The following is a 7,229-nucleotide window of genomic DNA, read 5'->3' as shown; positions in this document are numbered from 1 at the left end:
ACGAAAAAAATGAGTGTTCTTGGGGTGGGCATGAAAATTCCAGGGAAAGTAAGGGGTGGGCCACCAAAATTTTTTACACCATGACAGACAGAGAATATTTTTCAGCATTTTTGTTCCCTGTTGAAGCTGGAGTTCCTTGTTAACTTCTTGTAGCATGATGAAATACCAAGTCTTAAACCTCACAATGCAGTTGTTATGTGTAAAATGAGCAATATTATTATTGAAAATTGACTTCATTTGTCAACAGTAATAATGGTTGGTAATGATACAGAGGCTCGGTTGAAACTGGTATTTCATCATGCTATAGGAATCCCTTATAGAACAGGAATGCCTGTCAGTACCATGTGAAATTAGCATTCACATGGCTAGTTGGCATGGCTTAATGCATGTGCATAGGGAATAGGCAGTCAGGCAGTCCACATTCATTTCAGAAGCACGTTGGTAACATGTGTATAGGCCGAAATATTTAAATGAGCTAGCCATTCACACACATGTGAATGAATGGTTATTCTGAATCCACTCACATGTATGTGAACCAATGGTTATTTTGAATGCACATATGAATGACAGGGTCATCCTGGCAGAAAAAGAGCACCATGAAAAGTACTGATTTGACACCCGATTTCACTTATTTTGATGTTGCCGTTATGAATTTGGTAAACATTGTTACATTTGCATGTTTGCAAGGTGTAAGCAAACATCAAATAAGTGAAATCAAATTCCAGTAAAATCAAGTACTTTTACACAGCCTCTTACGGTGAATTATATGATACAATTGGTTGGATATGTAAGTAATTTAACCATATTTGGCCTAAAACTAAGACAGGCCAAACAGAGTTAAAAGCAACTCTGACTCACCTGAACACAGCAAACACAAGCAGACTCACCTTTCCAAACGTTCAAAATAAAAGCACAAAAACATATCTGTAAGTCTGATGACCAATTTAATAAAATTTTGGCTTTAACAAATTTCATAGACACAGTGAAAAGTGATTTAGTCAAAGATTAGTTTTTAAAAGAGTTCATTTAACTCTGGCCAAGTCTCGTCTTTCATGTCCTATTTTGTTTTGAAATTTGACATTGAAGACTTCTTTACGTAAGTCATGATTATTCTTGCCAAATTTCTCTTGGGCCTTGGCTGACATGCACACTGAAATGAAACAGAAAGAAGAGAATGAACTTAGCAACATTTATTAAGACGACAACTTTACAATAAAGTTTCAGAACATGTGTGTGATTTGTTACATACACATAGAGGAATTTTTACATACATCTTTGCGAGTGCAAAATTAATACATTGAAAATGTAACATATATGTCTAGAAATGTGGCTTGTGTACGTTGTATTGACTTGACTAGTTGCCACAGCCACTATACCGATTAATTTATGTACATCTTTACAAAGTGAGGGCATCACAATTCATAATTTGAATCAATACAAGAAAGTATGTTATACATGAGGCAAACAAGTTATTGAACTCATTAAAAATTACAGCTGCTGTCCCTTGAAAATTAAGACGTATCACATTTCTAAATATTTTTTCTGTCTTTCAATACAAGGCTTCTTACCTGGCAATAATCATATTAACAATGGATTTTAAAAGTAACCATGTACAAAAGAAGTAAAAAATGCAAGTAAGACCGGGTGGTACAAACAATCATAAGTTTACATAGCCATGTTCATCCTACGATCTACCGGTAGTTTGGTTTTTTTTAATATTTTCATTTCGCCTATTTTTTTATAGCAGTGTTTTTGCACTGAGTGAGACCATGGACGCAAACTAAGCTTAGGCGTTGTTCAAGCCCAGCTTTGTTTTGCGTTAATGGCCACACTGTACACCTCCCTCCGCCCTGTCCAGGTATACAGATACGTACTTTCTTTTCACCTAAAGCTCAGGTTAAAAATGTCGGGCCATATACAAAACCAAGCTTCCCAGGAAAACATCAATGTGCAGAGAAAAGCCTCTCTATAAGGCATACTAATTTCGTAATTGCCCTTTATAAATATGCATTTCAAATACTTACCGGATGAATGGAAAATTATCGTCCACGACGACTTGCTATCTCGGTCACTGCATCCAACACTGTCGCGGGGAAATACACTTTACCTTCATGCCAACTGAAACATTACCACTTAGACCTAACTCACTTGCTGTTTTGACTCAAAATGTGTCGTCACTGGGGGAAGAAATGACCGAGAAATCAGCCATAATTCGTGAGATTCAGCTGGTCTGAACAGCCATTACTTCAAAAAAAATCTGCGCAATCTCATTTGAGAGATGCAATGTGATATCGTGTGGGACACAAAGCATTGGCAAATTCGAAAGGTCAAGGGTCGTGATCGTCGCAAATTTTGACATTTCAAGTACGCGTAAACTGTTCTTTTAGATTTTTCTAATAAGCAAAAATTGACTTTATATGAAGAGATCAGTTAAAATACGGACGTCCAACACACTAAGTGAACCCTGTTGCAATTCTGATCAGCCTCGTTAAATCCAAGCGTACTCATTTACGGGACCCTTACGTTCATACCCTGTTGCGTCCCGTCCACTCTTCCAACACAACTCTTTCCAAAGTCACGACATCATACATCGTCAGACGCTAGTCCATCCGGCTCGACTTTTGAACGGTTTGGGGATGAACAGTACCTGTACTGCGTTTCCATTAAGTTTATGTAAGTTGTAATCGCGAAAGTTTTACAATGGCAGATGCAGAACCGTCGCAAGTGTGTTCGTCGTTGTGTGATGATCTGACGTACATGTACATGACTGCACATCATAGCCAGTTGCTGACGGACGTACGCGAAAACGTGGACCGTATGAGAAAAATTTAATGACAGATCCAACCATATTACGTCTGGAAATGTGAGTACCTTTCAATAGAATGCAGGTTCCGATCATATGGAATATTATTGGTGAACATGTGTTTATTATTGCACATTTTGAAAATAAAAATAAACGATGTTTAAAATTTGATCTGTGCTGATTTAATTTAGAGGCTGCTCACAGACGTTTGCAGCCATCTGCATGACTTCCCTCTTGTCATATTCATTGGTTTATACTGAAAATCCCTGGTCTCGTTTTTTTGAATGGAGATGAATGAAACCAATGCTAATTATATTTAAGGGATAGGCTGTAACTTCATAATTTTGGCAGAAATTGTGTTCTTCGTACATCGACTACAGGTTTTTCTCTCTTTTCAAAATCATGTTAGCCAGTATTGCTAATGTTATTCTATTTTCCTAAAACACGTTCAAATATCCAGTCTTCACAACCTGTATTATGTACAGTCAGCATTGTTATTGTTGGTAAACACATTTTGGTCTGGACTAAACTTCAATTGAACACAATAACAGTGAATTTTATAATATACATGCACACAAAGTGTATGTTGGTTGTATTGATAATATCAACGAGCTAATTCACTTAAATTTGTGAACCAATGAAGTAAGTGCAGTTGATACATAACAAAAATATTAACAAAATCAAAAACTTACAGCTTTATACTGTCACTTTAAAATGGCAAACCGTTGCTTCTGTAGCCACTAAATATTTAAGTCTGAGAACAATTTAACTGGTAAATGTGACCCATGTGGCATTTCTATAGTGCAAACATGAGTAATTTCACCTGAAAAACTAACCCAAGTAAATCAACTCTACACATGAGTGCCGCCTAATTTATTTAAATTAAATAGACAATAGGGATGTGAAAACATGAGAATTGACAACAAGTCAGTCCTTGGAGTTTATTAATGCATGTCTAAATTTTTACCGCCACATGTGTAAGCTACCATTCAATCCATTGACAATCTTCCCTTCTATCATGAATTCAATAGGACTGCTAATGAATGGTTACTTCACATGGCTGAGTCTGATTTCACATTCATAGCCAGTGATGAATGTTCAAATTTTAACATGTCATATTTCCAATACTGGCATGTGGCAGGTTGGACTGCTATGGACTGCCTATTTTTCCTCAAATAACCATTCAACCTGTTCCACACAGGAATGTGGACTGGCTAATAGGCAGTTCAGAACTAGAATACGTAGTGGACACACAGGAAAAAAATACTGAAAAAAGGGAGGAAAAAATGGCATTAATGGGTCTTTAATAGTTAGCCCATGAAGGACTATTCCAATGGCAGACTGTCATTACAGTGGAGTAACATTGAATATCTTGGGTAGTCATAGAAAGGCAGACACTGGGTTGTGGAAAGTGCATTGAAATCACAACGGTCATGTTATACATTTTTCCCCAACATCTGAAAACATCATACATCACTTCTTGGTCTTTTGGCCAGAGGTCATATACTTTCTTTCATGAATTTACTTGTTGTACGTCTATTTACTGTCTGTTCTGTGCTGTTTGTGTCTATGTTTACAACTATTGTCTTACAAATTTGACCTAGTGTTATTGGATTATGGATTGGTATGATTGCGATTATTATACAGATACTCAGTTGAGTTTTTTATTTGTTTATTATTTATATAATTTATTTTTTATTATTTATTTCAAGAATGCAAGAATGTTGGTTTTCACTAAAGCATATATTAAAAGTTATAAGGATTATATATATGTGTACAACTTTGTACCTATGTAATCTTTCTTTTTCGGGAGGGGGGGGGCACAAAAATTTTGTTGCCGGTGATGGGAGGGGGGGGGGGCCCACTAACATTTTTGCTGTGTTACGGGGGGGGGGACGGGGGGCTGTAAAAATATACGCACCACATAGTTTCTCTTCCCCCCCCCCCCCCCCCCCCCCGCCGTTAATTGTGCTCGTTCCCTTAGAAATATATGTAAAGCCGACAGAAAAAATGTACTTTTCATCCAAGGGATATATTTAAAGATAACGAAATCACTCATCGAACCGGCCAAAGAAAGTAATGTCTGTTGGGCGGCCCGCACATGAAATACTGGGACCAGCAATTAAATTTCGCCGTATGGTGCAGCACTACTGGTTGTGGTATATCATTTGCCGATTCATGGACAGCAAATTTCCGCCTCAAATACGTTCATTCTGTCGTTTTATGTATACTTTACAGTACGTCGGATCCTTCACGAAATGGAGGTTGCATTTCCAGACGATACTTGAGGGGTCTTCAAAGACGGCGACAATCCGTACAATCTCGTGATATATGAACTTCTCTGTACAGAATTTGGAAATATAAGTCCCACGAAGTCCGACTTCAATAATCGCCAAGGCCAAATACTCAGGTCTTTGTTATGGTTATGAATATTACACTAATCATTGGCCATTCGACAGCCTGCAGCTGTATACAATGGACACGACTTTTTCCTCTCCGCCGACGGAGGCGTTTATTACACACATACAATTTTTGGAAAGAAAAAACATGTACTGCCTGTCTCGACCGCCTCAATGAAAGCCTTGAAGCCTACGTATATTGCATACTTGGCGCACAAGCAAATATTCGTAGTACCATAGTGGGCGATACTGGCAGTGCAGAGCAAGTCCGAAAAGAATTCGGCGTTCTCCTCGAAGATGAAATTCGTAATACTGACAAAGTAATCAGTTATAGGCGATATCAAGACACAATAACGAATACTGGTGTCAAACTTGATATGGCCGTTTCGCCCAATTTACTTCTCTTGCCGTCTAAAATGGTTATTCTTTCGGGCCCGGCAATCGCAGGTTATAATAATGAATTGCAATACGCAACAGAATCTATGGTCTTCGGGGTAAATGGAGATATAAACACGGAAATTAAAGAAAGTGCTAAACATGAGATGGATGGGGACGAGGATGCTGTGAAGTGGCAGGATGAGTCGCCTTCCATTTTGAAGGCAATAGGGGAACACTCCCGATCACCGCCTAACACAGCAGTCGCTGCTGTCGCCGGCGCGGACCCTATTCATGAATTTGGCAAAATTGGTTTGTTATCTTTAGCCATATTCATTACATTTATGTACAGTATATAGATCCGATGTATGCGACCCCACCATTCAACATGATTGTAACTGGACCGACAAATTCTGGCAAAACGGAATATGTGATGGATCTCCTCACCGGTCCGTACTTAGGGAAATTTGACTACGTAGTTTTCATTTGTCCGACATTCATGAACAATAAAACGTATAATAAAAGATTCATTTTCACCGATGACAACGTGTTTGTGTTTCCGGTCGGACTCGATGCTGTGGATGATACTCTAGCCTTCGTACATAAGGAATGGGCCGGCACAAACACTTTAGTAATCCTCGACGACTGCGCCTCATCCAAAGATATGAAGAAGTGCAGTGACGTTTTAGTCAAACTTGGTTTCAGCGCAAGACACGACGGATTATCTGTCTGGGTTCTGACCCAACAATATACTAGTATTAGTAAACCATTTAGGGAAAACATACAGATGTTAGTACTATTTTACACACCGAGCAAGACAGACAACAAGACTATTATAAAAGAATATGGAATGGAGGTGTCAGAATGGAGGCCGCGGACCTAATCAGACAATTGAAAAGTAGACCATTCAGTAAACTAGTATTTCATTTACGGCATCCGTATGACATACAATTTTTAGTATAATATAGCTAATCATGGAATCTAAAGTCTCCGCCGAAGGAACTCCCGAAGGAACTCTAAGAGAACTATATTACAACCCAAGAACTGGTTTTGGAGGTGTACAAAAATTATATGAGGCAGCACGCGCCAGCGGACTAAAAGTTACTAAGAAAGAAGTGCAGGACTGGTTGCAAACTCAGCTAACTTATAATCTACATAAACCGGTACCTTGTACTCGCGGTGCTACGGGTGGGAGGCGCGTTTTCGTATCATCGATAGACGATTTTTGGCAGACTGATCTTGTGGAATTCCCTTTACCGTTCGCAAAAGAGAATAAAAACATTCGATACATGCTAACAGTAATCGATGTGCTCAGTAAATATGCATGGGCCAGGCCTATACAGTCAAAAACGGCTGATGATACTCTGAAGGCACTACAAGACATAATTAAGAAATCACAAAGGCAACCCGACAAACTTCAGACAGATGAGGGGCGGGAATTTACTAACCGAAAAATGCAGAAATGGTTGGAGGAGTCAGGTATTCACTGGTTTCACACCTACAGTGACAAAAAAGCTAGTGTCGTTGAACGTTTAATCGGAATCTTGAAACTATGATATGGATATACTTCACATACAGACAGACACGTTTATGCTCGATATTCTACCACAACTTCTCGACAATTACAACAATACTGTACACGGAGTATCAAA

General features: G+C 38.6%; 1 long non-coding RNA gene across 1 annotated transcript; it reads right to left on the bottom strand.

Annotated features, from left to right (window-relative positions):
* Positions 1 to 927: 927 nt before the first annotated feature.
* LOC139128271 (uncharacterized) lies at positions 928 to 2,287 on the bottom strand. Its single transcript, XR_011551242.1, has 2 exons — positions 2,025 to 2,287; positions 928 to 1,150 (listed from the first exon to the last, which is right to left on the bottom strand). It is a non-coding gene; the product is annotated as an uncharacterized lncRNA (long non-coding RNA).
* Between the last annotated feature and the right edge of the window lie 4,942 nt (positions 2,288 to 7,229).

The sequence above is a fragment of the Ptychodera flava genome, unplaced genomic scaffold, assembly GCF_041260155.1.
Source record: "Ptychodera flava strain L36383 unplaced genomic scaffold, AS_Pfla_20210202 Scaffold_47__1_contigs__length_1083325_pilon, whole genome shotgun sequence".
In the NCBI taxonomy this organism is placed as follows: domain Eukaryota; kingdom Metazoa; phylum Hemichordata; class Enteropneusta; family Ptychoderidae; genus Ptychodera; species Ptychodera flava.
This window is presented reverse-complemented; position numbering and strand designations above follow the sequence as displayed.